Raw genomic sequence first — 17,621 nt, 5'->3', positions numbered from 1 at the left:
AAACAGGTTTTTCTCAGTTTGGTTTTTGCTTAAAATTAGTTCCATCCACCAACATTGAATAAAAATATACATCAGTTTTAAGGAAGTGCTGTCATATTAAAACTCATATTTCTGCTTATATTAAAGGAATAGTAATTTAATATGGAAGCATCTAACTGTCCCCTTATACTATGTGTTATCCAAGCAAACTGGAATACAACATGTTAAACAACTGTATTGGACATTTAGATGGACTGTTGGATAGAGGATAAGACAAGGAAAGGCAGAATAGATGTAGAAAGACAAAGTGGATTTAAACCATATTCGTTTAGCTGATCTGTGGCAAGTTCAGGAGCAGGCACAACTCAGATTCCTTGCTCAGTGTGCAGTGCCCTCTGCAACAAACCCCAAAACTCTGTGCATGCACTGAAGAATCCCCCTAAACATTTTCTCCTAAATTTTCACATTTTTCTGTATTAAAAATGTCAGCAGATGGTATTTAGTTCTCATTCCTCTGTGACAAACCTTTCTCTCATTCTCATCATTGTTCTTACTATCTACACTACTGTCATTAGTCCCAAAAATGGTTCCACTTTACAAAGGAAGGGGCAAATATCAAAAGCAATCAGGTATAACATTCTCCAGGTAAATCACTACATGACAATTCAATCTTTTCCCAAATTTGGCTCATTGTCTTTAAATTAATCCATTTTCTACTATATATAAACTTTTTAAATCCCAGTTCTTCAGCATTGATAATAATATTTAATGTGGTGCTGTATTTTAAGTGCCTTATTCCACAGTTCCTACTAGTGTAAAACATCTTTCTAACATTGGTGTAGCTGAGGGCAACCCAGCATAAGTTTTTCTGATACACAGAATTTACTGTTTGCACTGGATCTCAGATTCATCATAATACCAATCTGGAATTCACAGTTCAATTAATTTTTCATTTTATTTTAATGACCTTTCTGGAAAGCAACTCACTAGCATTTGTTTTATTGTTATTATAATCTTCTACTGCTTGGCTTCCCCAATCAAAACACATTACAAGACAATTTATTCTCTCTTCATGATTTAGTTATGGTTTAATGGCAACAAATGAAACAGTATATTATGAGAACAATCCTCCTCAATAAACAGATTAAATTCTTAGAGATCCACATCCAGAAAGCATTTTCAGCTCTGTCTCTTACTTTAACACCTCCACATTCATAGAAGGTTCCACTTACAGTAAAATCTGTCATACATGAAAACAGTCAAATATGGTTGCATAAATCAGCAGGTGAGAATTCTTGTGAGCAAGGAATTGAAAGAGAAGAATTTTACCATACTTTACTTTCTTTAGCATGCCAGGGTTATTTAGGAATGAAACTTTCCCTCCCCAAAAGAAAGTGTCTACATACCAATCTGGAATTTTAGGAGATAAACTCCTGACTTTCTAGGAGATTATTCTGTCTCAACAAACTTCCACCCACAAAATCTCTTTCTGCATACTTGAAAGGGGTGCTCTCTATTTAGAATGGATGACTGAAATGCAAAGATGAGGCTTAAGTAAATATCCTGCTATTTAAAAATCCACAGCACAAGGACATCCTGAATCTGCTCTAGCTCAGTGTAGCTTAAGTCCCTCTTGAATCTCAAGGCAACAAGTATTTGTGCATTTATCTAGGGAATGGAACCCCCCCACTTTACAGCATCTGAGGTTGCCTGTCATCAATGACTATTAATCACCCTGGTTGGGCTGATGGAGTCAGAAAGATTTGGCTTGCACAGCAACGTGGTATCCAGCAGACCAAGACAACAGATCAAGTAGCTCTCAGACAACACGTGAGAAGAACGTAGTCTGATTCCTCTTGGCAAGATTGCTTGCTAATTGCAAAGTACTTTGTATGCTTAATGCCTTCTAAAAGACATTGAGAACACTTACTAAATAATACATGCAAAAGTACAACAGAAGTCTGGCCCTTTCCAAACAGCATTCTCCTTTCTGAGGCTGTGATAAAAGATGAAAATGTTTAAATCAGAAAAGATTGAATGAAAGAGCTCCTATGGAATAAAATATACAGATACATAAACACAAATGTCTAGGTTTTATGGTGGCTTGTGGTCAATTAACTAGAAAGGTAGTGCAATAAAACTGTCCCTAAAATGGTTTATAGAATTGGCAAAGATTGATGAACCTTGGAGTAAGAGACACTGCCAAGCCACTTTAGCACACCTGAACACAAATCTGTGTAATAGCTGTAATAAAGGGCACCATTTCCCCACCTATAATTCACTTTAGAGAATACTAAGGCATTTTCCAGACACACTTAAAACTCAAGAAAGCTTAATGTTTATAACTAGTTGTATTTGGCCCCAGAATTGCCAGAATCTTAACAGAAAAGCCAGGAGAACCTAACCCAGGGAATGCTCCTCTGTGTCTGTGAGCCTGCACAGCACATGACTGACTCTTCACCTTTGTCCTGCTTTGCCTTTCTCAAACACCACCTCTTCTGCTTATTTTCTCCAGGTGAAACCAAGAAGATGTGAGTGTTAGCTAGGAGTGCTGAATAAAGCCTCTTACACAGGCAGGTGTAAATTTGTTCAAATTAAGGAATATCAAGTCATCAGAATATCCTGGCTTTTTCACTATAGTTCAGAAAAGCTGAGTCTAAATTCTCTAATTCTTCTCTTAAGCTCCTGCTATATAGCTTTTCAACTACATATTTTCCCTCATATTTGAGATGCTATTGGAGCAAACGACCAGAAAACAAATCTGAGAGGATTTACTTCCAGCTACGGGGTTAACAAAACTTTTTACACACCTGACATTTCAATTCCCAGTTAAACATGAACCTGATCAGAAAACATATGTAATTGTCCAAACTAACTTCCATCCACAGACATCAGAGAAGAAATTCTAAGCAGATCAAACTTACAGTTGTGCACCACATGTTTATCTCTAGATTTCTTTTTATCTGCAAGATCAAACATGAAAGTTACTCTTTAGTATCAGTCCTCAGGCCTCAAAAGTTCATAAAGTAGCCCTTAGTCTCCTAACTGAAGAAAACATCTCTCTCAAAAATAGCTATTTTTAAGGTACTTTACACAGAATTTCATGTGTAGTGATGTGAGGCGACCCTACCTCCTCCCTGCTCAAGTGGCATCTGCTCTAGGTTTGGTGGTTTTGTTGAAAGACTAGGAATTGTACATGAAGGGTTAATTGTACATAAGCAGGTTAGGAGAGACTGCTTTGACCAATTTAGTAGAGAATTGTAGGTTGAGGGTATTTCCAAGTTTTATCAGAGTTAACACACAGATCAATATATTTTTTTTACCTCAGTATTTTTACACCTGTCACATTGAACAATTATCTAAAGTAACAGATTTTAAAGACAGAGTTCTGATCCTCTTGAACTTCCCAAGTTTGATTTTTCAAGGAAGCTGTAAAGAATGGTTCCGTTTATACAGCAGCATATGCTGAGGTTAAAACACAGTTTTGCAAACTCATTATACTCTTAAAGTGTAAATGAAAGAATGTACATTGAAGGAATGAAGTCATCAGAAATTTACTTTGAATGTTAGAAATGAATATAGCTAAATAGAAAAGTACAGTATATTGCTCTGTGTATATTTTCACCCTGAAAGTCATGACCTAATAGGCTTTTTATGAGGTAGAAAGTCAACAAAAATTAATAAAAAGCAATGCTGTAAATTAATATTGGTGTAGGGGAACTAGAAAATACTTTGGTACTGCTGGTATTGGAGAAACTCCAAAGTGATAGATTTTGTGATGGTCAATGAAAACTATTCTTTCATTAACAGTTGCACATTTCCTGACATTTGAGAGGGGCTGAGTGTCTCCACTAAGGGTACCCTGATATAATATCAATATATGGATTAGAAAGAGATACTAAAAGACAATATAGGACATAAAAGACACTAGTATCTAGTATAGCTGCTAAATCTTCAATTCTCAGTTTGGACTGAGAGCAGGGATCCCCTTCATTTTGAGCAAAGAACACCATCAGTATTGCCTCAAGGACCTTCTTCCATAGAACTTGAAATAGAACTGCTCCTTCTTGTCCAGACCTATTTTTATTGTTGTTTGCTTGTTTGTTTTAAATAAATCCATTTAATCTTACCCTATTAATAAAGTAGAAGAAAAGTCCAAAAGTAAAACCTGAATGTAAATCAAAAGTTATTAATTCAGAAAAAATCCTACAGGGGTATTTAGATAAAAGAACAACACCTTGTGACAGGGATTCTAAAGCTTGCTTTGAAAACATTTTTTCACACCTATGATACTTTCATGTTATTTGCTAGGTAAGTGTTATAAAGAACAATTATTTACTCATACAATAAAAATGATTTATTCATACAAGCTCAAGAATATGTCACTGAATATAGCTTGGTATTAACATTTAGCTCACTGACTTCTGTGTTTATGTACTATTCCAAGCAGAAATACAAATGTGACTAGGGTAGTACTTACCTATATAGTAGTTAGTGTCATCCTTTTTGGGAAAAGATCACCATGATTTTCACAAAATTTCTGAGGTTTTTTGGCAAGGCTTATTAAAACTCCAGTTTTACCCAGAGCAGTGGGTGCTCTTTCTTCATATGTTGACAAATGAAAAGCAAAATCATGGTACTATTAAGCAATTTGCTGAGATGAAAATCAGTTTTATTTCCACCTATAGAAAGCTATATTGTTTGTTCATAAAGAATAGCACAAAGAAAAATAAATACAAAAACCACTTTAGCAGAGAGACACATGCCTTTACAAATATACAGTTGTATCTAATCTTATTAGGCTCACATACACTATGGTAGTAGTGGCATTAACAGATGTACAAAATACAGTCTGCTGGAACATCATTCATTTTGCCTGCTAATGGTAAGCAGATACATTGACTTATTCACCTTCAAAAAGGATTTTAATTTTTATTTCTGGAAATAATATTTTCCTTAAATAAATGAATAATAATAGAAGGAATAATTTTTTTTTTTCCTTAAATAAACCCCTCCTTCTTGCTACACTGTCTGATGAGGGACTTAAAGCCCTCATCAGACATTGCTTCTATCGCCAGAGCTTGCTTTCCAAAGGAAGGTGTTCATCATGTCAAATGTTCAGTATATTTTAAAAATGTTATGCATTTAATAGAATATTTAAGTGTATATAAAAGAGAGCCTGAAGCAAAGACACAGCACATAAAGCACATACAGATTTTCCATTTTCACATATATCCAATTTCAGAACCTGTCTCAAAAACATGGACAATAGCTTATTTTATTCTTCCTTGTCCCCAGAACTTTGATAATGAGCCCATGAAATCACTACATGCAAGGAACATGAAAAAAAAAAAAGCCCTAAAACCAAGACCAAACAATTAATCACTAATGCTCTTAGAGAAATGTGTTAGAAATATCTACCATGAGAGTTTTTAGCAGATGTCACAATGATGACCAGTAAAATCACAGGATGAAACCAATCTACAAATTTCATAATATCAAGTACTGAATTTCAATAGGGAGCTGTTCAAGTGGTCACATTTTTTTACTCTCTGCATAATTTCTGTGGCTCAGAACCAGAAAGCATATACAAATAGAAATTGCCAGTCACATTTATACCAGCTGATGTGCTACTACTATTAATTTTCCTTATCTCATATTATTTCTCAGTACACAATGTTAAAGCTGTCAAGATATATTTTCCTGGCTCTTGTCCTGTTAACATCTTAATTCATATATGTGACAGACCAGCTTTCATGACTGTGGCAGAGATACTGAAGCTGTACATGTAAAAAAATGTATTTCTGGCAAAAAAGTGGGAAGCCTAGAAGCTGCTGTATAAAACTCAGAGATAAAACACTTCTAGGAAAGAAAAAAAAATGAACGTAAAGAAGGAAAAAATGGCACATCATTCTCTCTCTAGGTTCTGAGACATCCTTAAAGTCACATTCAAATCCCACCCTACTTATGGCCACTTTTGAGCAAGTGCTTGAGGTGATTTATGTATAGAGTTTACTGGCTTACGTTTTATCCCAGTTCTCAAACCCCCAGAGCATTACTACTATAGAAGAAAATCAAGGCTTTGAAACAGAAAAAAAAGCATGTTTTGTGGTGTATTTAAATTTTGATGGCTCTGCTAAAATTCCTTCCTTCAACTTCCTAAGAAAATCTCTACTCTTAATAGATGCAACGTTCAGATTCAAGAGGCCCTTTGTGTAGATCTGTAAATTCAAGCTCTATATCAATCCCCTTTAGTGTTTATTAAAATGATCCTTCAGTAATGTTAGCAATACTCTGCTTTACTGTAGTACAGCTCTAGGAGGAGCAGAAGTCTCCTTGTAGGCATACACTTTTGTGTCTCTTAAAACAATGTCAAGAGAAATGAAGGCAGAGCTAGGAGGAGACAAAATCCTCCAGCAAAGCCTGTTCAATTGCTAGATTCCTCCTCGTCAGCATCCACCAGAGTGAATGACTTTTCCACCCAATGACATTCATTACATTGTGCTATTCCTCTGGTTGTGTTTAAACCATCCCATCACTGTTTGTGGCAATTCCCTCCATTAGCTTCCTCCAGCCATCTGAAAACTAGGACAACTCTACTCATTTCCAGTTTTTATCAGCTCCAGAGGACTGTTCAGACAGCCCAAATGGAAGATACCACTTTATTATATTCAAGTGCACTTTGAGGAGAAAAACCTCCAAGAACATCCTTCAATACCTAATACTGCTTTTAGGATGTTTTTCAGACAACAGGTAATGTTTTTATTTCTTACTGTTAGGTCAGAAATGTTCCATTATCCATTGGAAAATCACTTTAGCTTAAGCTTAAACTATTACCAAATAAAATGCCTCTGAAGAGGACTTCAAGCAGTAATCACATTTACTTGATTTGCTCCAGCTTTCCACATATAATTTTATTTGCTTTAAAAGAAGCATCACAGTTATCATTCAAAATCAATTACTTACAAAGTAGCATATTTAAAAAGTCAAATGCATGTAAGCTTTACCACTTATCACTGCTTTTCTTATTCACAACTTTAAACAGCATTAATGTCACCTAAAGACCTTTCCAACTGTCAGTGTCATGTTTCTCTTAACCATGCCATTTTAAAATCACTTTTATACCTCAATACTCTTCAGAGCTACAAGCTGTCATTGCATTCTGGGACTGACAGAAAGCACTGTCATTGAACCCCAGAATTTCAGTATCCCACTGCAATTTTGTAAGGAGCCTGCAACCCCAGCGTCCCGCAGGTTCTTATGCTACTGCAACAATCCCATGAATGTTTTCACGTGCTTTCAGAGGAGAATCAGAGAAAACAACATAGTGATAAACTGCTTATTTATCACATTAATGATATTTTAGAGGCTGGCTAATTTATTCTACCTTTCTTGCATGCCATCTGCCTGAGAACGTGGCTTTTCCAGATACAAGAGAAAGGAAACACTGGAGCTGTTGGGCACCTGCCAGGGTGGTGCTCAAACACCAAGGGGCCCCATACTGCCAGGCCAGAGCTGAAACTGGTCTGACTGGTGGCTCCTGCACTCCCAGCTGCTGGGAAGTCACAATGAATACAGCTAAATTCTCAGCTCCTTTTGACTGGCTTTTGTTGGTGAATTGGGGGATCTGGTTCTGCAGGGACCTCTATACACTAGGTCGTCTCCAGGCCTGCCAAAACACAAAGCATTTCTGGGAGCTTGTGTTCTTGCAAAATAATGTGATATTTCCCTGTCCACTCTGCTTTCTGATGTGAAGATACATTACAAAAGCATTTAAAAGCAAAAATCACATATGAAAACAAGTTGACATTCCAAAGTCTAGTTTACTTAATTTTTCTCACTGTTGTGCACTCCTTCTCTGCTTATCTCACTGCACCATAAACCCTTTCTAGTGAAAGAGTTTAGTTAAAAACCAAGTAGATTTCAGTCTTTTCTAGAAGCAGCAGAAATTGATGGTCCACTTGATGGAAGAGAAAGTAGATGGTGAAAAGAAATGGGTTGTGCTTAGTTCTTACCATGTTTTCTGATGTACTTGTTAAATTGTATTTAATTGGTTTATTTATTATTATATTCTGAAGGTAAATATTCTGCTTTCTTTACACAGCCTATGAGGAGGCTGTGAAGAGACTAAGGTAATAATTAATATAAAAATATCTTTTTGTGGAAACAAAGATGCATTGAACACAACCAGGAAGAAGTATTTTTGTGGGGAAAAAAGTGCTGACAACACTCTGCTGACATTATTGTTGTTCACATGGGCAAAATCACAGTCAGCGACTGCATCCTCTTGGACCTACCTTCAGCATATAAGCTTGAAATCAAGCATCAAAAATTTAATTTTATCCCAAATATTTGTTCAATAAATAAACTGGGACATATTGTAAATTCTTTTCTAATACTGAAAATCTACCTTTCTTCTCCATCTCCAGAGGAAATTACTGACCATTCTTCTCAACTGCCTTCTGGAAACAGAGGGAATCATACTAACCATATTAAAACAGCAAGTCCTCTGGAAAATATTAGCATCTCTTACACTGATGCAGAACACAACGTCAGTTTACTGTGAAATTGTGCTGCTTGTAAGCTATTTTCACTGACTGGCTGTACCAGTCCCTGGATAAGGGAGAGGCAACAGAGAACTGTTCAAAAGCACTTTAGGTAAAAGGGGGAACATGAAAGCCCCAGCACCCAGCCCAACTTACTTGAACAGGAAACAAATAGGAGATGCCCCTTTTTGGATCTTGCTCCCGGCTGGTCTATCTGCTTGAAAGGTGCTCTGAGGGGCACTGGGGCTCTGCACATTACATGCTCAATGTGCCACAGCTCAAACACCAGCCTCCAGCTCTGAGGCTTGACATGCAGAGGTGACACAGCCTAAAAGCTCTTAGAAAAATTCAGTTGTAGAAATACTGCCACAGTACAGCATATTTACATTTAAAACCAAACAGAATATAATGAATTACAGATATCACAGTGGTCCTACTAATTTAACTCACCTCAATTTAAATTACTTTGTTAAGTATGTGTTTAAAAAATGTGTAAAAGAAAATCAAGCCCTACTAAAATAATTTCTCAAGAGCTTGGAATAAGTGTTTCCATGATAAGCTTGTGCCTTGAGTTTGCTCCAGGCTTGACACTCCTTGAAATTCACTGCAGTTCAGATGTTCCCATCTCCTCCTCCAAATGCCTACTTATTGCACAACTTTACCTCTGAAGAGCAATTTCTCTGGATGACATGGTTACATCTCCACAACATCATCATTTTGTTGCAAGGACAGATGGATTTAATCTTGCCTTGTTCACCACTTTTAACACAGATTTGTACAGTTAAATCATGCTGATGGACCAAGAACTTAGCATGTGCATGTGTGGACTGAAATGCAGTTTAGGAGAACTGGGGGATGGAAAGGAAACTGCATCAGTCTTACACTCCTAGTATTTATCTTCCCTGGTTATATCTCAGGCTTACAGTCTTTTTCATAGGCTAGCATATCCTCCTAATACTGTAGTATCCCAGAAGTTATTTTATTAACAGAATAAGGATCAGTATCATATGAATGAATAAAGATTAGTAACGTTAATAAAAGTGGTGGAAGGATGGCATTTTACTCTTTCATTAGACTAGAAATTTATTCAATTATCCTGCTAACTGAATTTAATATGTTTTATAATCCTTCCTTAATTCTCATTGCATATTCATTTTTTTCCAATACATTTGTAAGTTTCCTGGAAGAAATCCAACTATTTCATTCAGTTCTGATTTATTGTACCTTTGGGGCTCAGTCATATGAACAACAAATTTGTTTGGGGCAAGTATTTTCAGCTAAATGAGAGGAACATTATTTCTGTAGATGTGGCTTCCAAATGGAAACAGCCCCTGTTTATTAAATATATATGCAATTAACTCTGATATCAGTTTTATTTTAATGAGGTATATTCTAAACTTGTTGGTACCTAAATATGAAAGCTGAGCTTTAACTCATTTCACATTCATATTTTTGAAGCCAGAAATCTAAATTCTAGCACCAAAATGACCAAAGTCTTGACAACTCCAGGCCAAAGGCAGAGCAGAGAGAGACTCGGCAGGTTAAAGAAAAAAACCCCAAAACCCAACAACAAACACAAACCAAAAAAAATCAAACAAAAAAACCCCCACAGTGTGAGGAAACTATTGTCTCTCATCTACCAGTTATTAGCTGCCTCAGCTTAGTGGTATCTGTTAATCTTTTGATGCTTCTAGAGAGGTTATTTTCAAAATGCATGAAAAAACACAATGTGATGCAAGAAACAATAAGAAAAAAATAAGTAAAAATGTCAACTTCTGCCAGCACCTGGGTTAGTTTAAATAAGTAGTAATGCAATTACATTTTATTTGTAATATTACCTCAAAACCTTTCTTAGTAATTGCACCAGAAGCCTGTATTCATAACACTGGTTTAATGGGAACTCTTGAGCCCAACCAGGTTTATAGAAAAAAACAAACAAACCAGCTTCATGAACTCTCTGGGAGTTTTTCAAAATAAAATGCATTTATAGTAGTGATGTAGGTAAGCATCATTCCCAAAAGCCAGTTCTTTTTACAGCCAATGAATCTTTTGTTTTCTGCAGCTGAATTCAAATGTTTTATGTTTCCAAGTGAAATTTGGATTCATCTTTCTGCTTTGGTATGTTGGCATCCTAGGACTATGTTTTAATTAAATAATTGCACAAAATAATATGCAGTGCACAAAGTGTTATATGAGTAATTATGAGTGAATTATTGCCTGACAATATCTAAAGCAATATTTTAATGGCCTGAGGGAAAGAGAAAAATCAGAAGCTAGTATCAAAAACAGACCAAACAAAAAATCAGAAAGTCCAAAATAAAATTATGAACTAAATCTTAAGAGATTTACTGACAGTCCTATTAGTAAAATCTTTCAGTATTTGTCACAAAGGAATATACAGCAAAACAAGAGGGGTACAGATGAAATCTTGCATGTTTTCTGCTTGTGGTGAAATGTTGTGTACAATGTTTTGTGCTGGTGTTCAAACTGATATGGGCATTCTCAATTGTGCAGTAGAAAGGAGTCAAGTATTTTAAGTATTTTTAAATTATTTTTTACATGGTGAGCTCTTTAGCATTTCAAACAGACAAAAAAAAAAAAAAAACCACACAAAAAAAACCCCAAAAAACCCCACAAAACAATCACAAAAACCCCAAATCCACAAAACCAATCACCGACAGATAACAACCCAAAACATATGCTTCTACTCAAAGCATATGAGACATGAAGATCCTATTATAAGCACAGAGTTAAATTTTGTTCTGCTCGGGTGATTGCCTCACTGCTCCAGCTAAGAGCTCATCTGTTTGCAGAGATGCATCACCAACAGAGAGCTAATATAATAGCAAAAATAACAACATGAATAATGGCATAAAGAATGTGTGTTTCTTTTCTTAAAACCCTTAGCACACCTGGATAATGTGTTCACTCTGATGATTTACGTTCTTAATGGCACCAGACTACTTATCACCACATCCAAATATGAGAATTAGATTCTTAGATGCTTGATATCAATATATATGAAACAAAAATTAGGCAACAACATCCTAAATTAGGTGCATGGAGACAGCCAAAAAATTATGTCCTGCTGACTTTAGTCACTAACCACCAGCTCAGACACCATGCCAGCTCACAATTAGACCTTCATATATAAATTACATGTATTTACTAAAAGTTTTAAAAGGTAAGAAATAATAGCACAGGAGGTTTTTCGTTGAATGGATTTGTTGCTGTTAACTGAGGCTGAAAATGCATTTAGGTTTACAACCATGCTGAGCTGTGGGAATGCACACAGTTACTTAAGGTGTCACCTGGCAGATGGTAGCTTGGGAAACTCTTTAAGAGTCACGTTCTAAGTGAGACAAAGTCCAAACACCCTAACTCCCAAACAGTAAAGACAACACATAATGGAAAAAAAAAATAAAGCCTTCACACAGTTTACATCTCTGTAATTATCGGAAAAATCATCAATATGTTTATATATCTTGTACTTAGGCATCTGCAGCTCTCTAGTGAAGATATGGTTGAAGGCAGATATTTAGCATGTGACGTCAGGAGCTGCCATCCATTCTGACATACTGGTTCTTGCACTCATATCTGAAATCATCTGTTAGTTCAGCATGCTGCAAAAGAATCTCAAATCTCTCCTTTTAATGGTCAGATAGGGGATAAAACTACAAGAACTTAATAAATGTGGGTTACATCTATAACAGAGATGTAGAAGCAGCAGAAATAAAAGAAGCAGCAGAAATACACATTTCTCTGCCTTGTAAAAATCACAGGAAGTGCAGCTGAGAAGTTGATTTGACATCACTAAGCACATCTGATCCTTTTGTAAATTAGCTGTAAGCTTTATAGCTCCTGGAAACCTACTGTAATTATCCAAAGAAACACCTCACCAGCTTTCTGAATTTCTCCAATGTCTGTAAGAAGTTTCCACCCCCATCTTCTCTATTTCCTTATGTCCATTCAGCCTAGCCCCTTCATGTAGGGAAGGGGATAGGCTGAATGACATAAGGAAATAAGCTGCTAGAGAATTTCTCTCCTTGGCTTCTTGACCTTTTCTCTCACTCAGAGAGTGCAGTTGGCTCAATGTGGGCAGGACAGCTTCCACAGTCGTACTTACATTTTCTGCCTTTTTTTTTTTTTTTTTTTTTTTTTTTTTTGGTGTTTTTTTTTTTTCCCTGGGACTAATCTATAAACTTATATTTAGTCTTTTCTTTTCACTGTGAAACCTTGGAAAGTGACAATATTCATCAGAGAACACTTCACTGATTTATAACTAGTGCATCCTGAGGTATCTGAATAGTTTACTTCAAAATATGGAATGCACCAAAGTGCAAGAAATGAACCTATTATCTGAAAAAGTAACACCCTCAAGTAGAAATAACTGAGTTGGTATCTGAAAAATACCACTTCCTAGTAAAAGTGTTATTTTAGAAAAATCAAACAGCTTTTGTCATCTAGGGAAGACACCAAGTTATAAGAGGACCTACTCTATCTCTCAAAGGTTTTTATGAGACTTGGCAAAATCAAGGCCAGAAGTTCTGCCTGCATTATTCAAAGTTCAACAAAGAATAGCATACATGTCTTATTATAAGCAGTGGCCATGAAGTTTCAGTTAAAGATAAACTAAAATCAAAAATCAACCACTTCAATTGCTTGTCAATGGAAACAATTTGCCCGAACGTGGACCTTCAGGTATACAGAGATGATGATACTGAGGTTTGTTCACTCCTCCTAAATCTTCAGAAGCAGCTTTGCTCTGCAGACAAAGAAAACTAACACCTGATATCTACTGAGCAGGTCCTACCTTTTCTCCCAGGATCTCAGAGCCATTAAATGGAAATATTAACATGAACAGAGGCCTTCACCCAATGCAGTTAATAACTCATGCTTTGAATAAATCCCTTTCCCAAGCACCAGAGACAGCTAAACAGAATGGTGATGGTTTTACTTCTCTACCTCTTCTTATAGACTCCAAAACACTTTTTTTGAGGATATGAGACATCACTGTAATTCCATCAAAAATTTAGAAATTTAGTTCTCCTCTTTTCCCCTGTTTACTTGGTGACTATACTTTGGGATAACAAATATCTAAAATATTGCTGGGTTTGATTCCAATTGAATTCCACACATTTATAATGATCTTCATTTGTCATGCACAAGCAGCTCCCCTTACTTAAAGACTCAAGTTCAGGGAAAAAACAGAGATACAAATAAATGCAACAGTGGCCCAAATCCAGATCACCCATAGACTCTTCAGTTTCAGAGTATAATTGAGGTCTCATCTAATCTATTAACATACTGAAAACCTAAATTCAAATGTCGCTGCACAGAAGCTTAGAAATATTTTTGGGACCTGAAAGAATTGTTCCAAGAGCAGAAACTCTTGAAGTTTATTGAAGTTTATCTTCCAGGTTTATTGATCTGACATGTAGATTTTCAGCATATATTACACTAGGAAACAACAAAATCATGAGATTTAACATCTGGCTTCTTTATCTCTAGGATAGTACTTGAGTTTTAAAGGGACCTCCAAGTAATTTACCCTTCCCCTGAGTCTTATACAGTGGGTTTGGCAGTTTCATAGGGCATGTACAACACGTGCCCTATGAACACAGTTCCAAATTTATGAACACAGTTCCAAATTTAAGATTTTAGTCATGAAATCTGAAATTAGGATCCCATTCCCCACCAGACACATCTTACAAAGATTCACGGGTCATGTATAAGTCCTTTCTCTTTTTTGGTTGCTGTAATAAGTTACTGACCGTCCCCACTGCAATGGTTTAAATGCAGAAAGGAGACATTATTATAAGCTGTATTTTCTGACTATTTCTTACTAAATTTTTTATACTTTTCCTTTAAAAAAAAAAAAAAGCAGAAATGCGCACTAGTTCAATAGCTCACACAATGGAATATGACCAGTCATTTCAATGTGCTGTTTTACATAACATAGAGTGAAGCAGGTGATTTGGGGTTTGAAATATTAAAATTTGGAGGTATATTTTTAAGCATAAAATTTAGTTGTAAAGTTACAGTGTAAAAACCTGTCCCTGGGAGATCAGAGGGAAATTTGACTAGATACATAAAGTTTGGAGCCATTTTGAATATAGCATGCAGCAGATCATATTGAATGGGATTTTTTTCTGCAGTGTATTGTGGCAGACATTTTTCTCTCAGTTTGTTTTTAACATAGTCCACAAGGACTTAGTGTTGTATTTTTCCTTTTCTAACTCTACTTATCCTTCACTATCTTTGCAATCACAACTTTACCCTGATTAAGCTCTAAGACTAGAAGAATGGAGTACTATGAAGAAGGATCAAAATGGACAAAGAGCAAAGGCCACTGGGGAATACACAAGCACACTGATGTATAAACAAACACACAAAAATATACTGATGACATATACCTGAGCAGACATTCCAATAAATCTGTTTTGCTATAAATGATCTAAATTATCAAGATCATTTATTCTCAGTCATTATCACTTTCCTGCCCAGTCTTCAATTCATACAGAAAGCACTACATACCGGTTAAAAAGACAAAGAATGTAACAGGAGAAACTGAGTGACAAATTTTTATTCACCTCCTACTTGTGTTACTCTCTTTGTTCCTTCCACTCATAGAAGGAGATTGTGAAGCCATCAATTTATGGCAAAAAGCAGGTGTGCCAGGTGAACAGAGCACTTCCAGTACTTGACCTGGCTAAACAGTGACATCTCTAGTCAAAGCAAAAGACTTGAGATGATAGGTCAATCACTGAATTTTAAAAGGAAGATTTTATAGAAATGATTAACAGAAAAATATTGACTACTTCGAGCCATTTTAATTTCTTGCTTGAATCTATTATTGGTTCATTTAAACTGAAAAGGAAAATGGACTAACTGGTCAAACAACTAAATTTGGTAAAGAGAAATATTGTGGCACCTTGCACACTGAAAAAGCAGCAGAGAACCAGGTTTTCTTTTTCTTTCAATTGCTCACTTCCCATAAGTGTCCATTCCTACATCCCTTTCATGAAGGGAAAATTCCAATCTCAAAACCCTGCAACGCCACCTTCATTCTGTTTGTGTCCCCTGAGACCAGTAAAACTTGGATCTGAAGTCAAGCTCAAGGAACAACTGCTTCCATGGCAGAAACTGAGGTACCCCCCTACAGCTTTAATATAATATTCCCAAATTCTTGCCCACAGATTTCACTAGAAGCCCACAGACTTCACTAGGAAAAAACCCGTATATGTGGTTCCTGGCAGCCCCACCACACAGTATGGTTTGCTGCCTGATTCTGCACTGAGCAAAAAGCCTGAGCCTGAGGCACTAGAATGAATAATGCCCCAAGACTACAGAAAAAAAAAAATAAGTCAAAGTCTTAGGTAAATCTGGAACTTCAATTTCAAGAGCTGTGGTGATGCATTCAATACATGAACAAACAGATCAGATTCTGTTAGCAGCTGAGGGCACAATGTAATGATGGGTAAATTGAGGTAAAATCCATTAGGAATAACAAAAAACACAGCTTAATTTCACGTTAAAAAAACCTGCCAGAGTTACTCTATCTGTAGGTAGAAGATAAGTCATTGATTACAACAAAGCAATCTCTGGGCCTCGTACCATCCCAAGTTCCCAACACTTCTAAAACTCGGCTGATAGCTTAGCTCATGAGTACACAGACCTAGCACAAGGGAAAGGTTTCACACATGCCATGAGACTTGAGATGGGCTCTGTAGTTCTGATGGAGGACCAAGGTCCTAGGACACTCTGCTGACTTAATACATAAAATACCACACCAGCACTGTGAGAACATACTGTTAACGTACAGAGGAGAGTGGGTCAGCTATGGATTGTGTTTGGTTAAGTCAGTCATTCACAGCACACTGTGCAAAGCTGCACTTTGATATTTACAGGTTACTGGGTCACCTGTAACTTGTGCCTATGAAAGCAAATCATCCATAGCATGTTGTATGCCAAGGCATGTTGAAATCTGTCATTTCAGTAGTCCTAGCAAACTACATCCACACACTGAGAGGACCTATTGCTGGCTGCTACTTCCATCTGTCAATTATATCACCTTCAAAAATATTAAACTGCAGAGTGTTTCAGAGATTATGTAAACCAGTGTTAAGATAACACATTTCCTATTAGTCATATATCATCAAAATATAAAAACAAACCTCAAATAACCACATTTGAGAGAAGATAAATTAGTATTCTCCTTAATGAAAAGTAAATTTTTTTGCCCTTTTCTACCTGTTTTCAGAATAGTCCAAAGTCTTCTTCATCTACATCAAAACCAACATTTTATAGATATCTTAGGAGTGTTATAGACTTTCTTGCTTATTTTATTAAGTGGTTTCTCAATAATCTACTAGCAGTAATTTACTTTCAATCAGGTCATCAAATCAAGTTCTCTTTCACAAGACTTGGAAAAAAAAAAATTGTACCTATCAGAATGTATCAGTCCAGCTTCATCCAGATTTGTTTCTAAATTAAAAGATTGAAAATTTAAAAGAAGATATATAAAGAAGTCCCAAGCTCCCATGAAAACAGGCCTTGTTTAATTTCATCCCTTCTCTGGCATCTTCCAGTCTCTCTACCCAAAGAGACTTTGGTTAAGAAACTAATGCTGGTAACAAACAAATAGTGCCTCACAACCAGCAGTAAGGCAAAGAAAAGCAGCAAAATATTGAGAAATCATTAGACAATAATGAACTTCAGAAGCAATAGTAACTATTTGGAGATATTAACTTGAGAATTTAGAGCATAATATCCTGCACCATAAACCTGACAGTGTCTTAAATTAATGAGAAACTATATCTGTAAAATAATGTATTGCAATTTATTCTTCATAAAAGAGTTAATATTTTACAGGAAAACATTAGCAGACTTGACCAGAATTATTGTATCTACCCCCACAAAGATTAGACCATCTCTATTGTAATCACAGGGCAAGCAAAACTTCTTTTTTGCCTTAAAAAATACCTTTAAGTGCCCTTGCATGGTATTACAAAACATAGCTTCCCATACATAGCCAAACCCTTCAGTACAAAGTGTTAATTTGGTGGGTGGTCCATAAACACATCACTAATCATT

At 36.1% G+C, this 17,621-nt stretch overlaps 1 long non-coding RNA gene across 1 annotated transcript in view; it reads right to left on the bottom strand.

The window, feature by feature from the left end:
* The window catches only part of LOC135294813 (uncharacterized), a 146,652-nt gene that overhangs the window by 105,226 nt on the left and 23,805 nt on the right, over positions 1 to 17,621 (bottom strand). The gene's annotated exons all lie outside the window — the stretch shown is intronic.

Source organism: Passer domesticus, chromosome 2 (assembly GCF_036417665.1).
Source record: "Passer domesticus isolate bPasDom1 chromosome 2, bPasDom1.hap1, whole genome shotgun sequence".
NCBI lineage: Eukaryota > Metazoa > Chordata > Aves > Passeriformes > Passeridae > Passer > Passer domesticus.
This window is presented reverse-complemented; position numbering and strand designations above follow the sequence as displayed.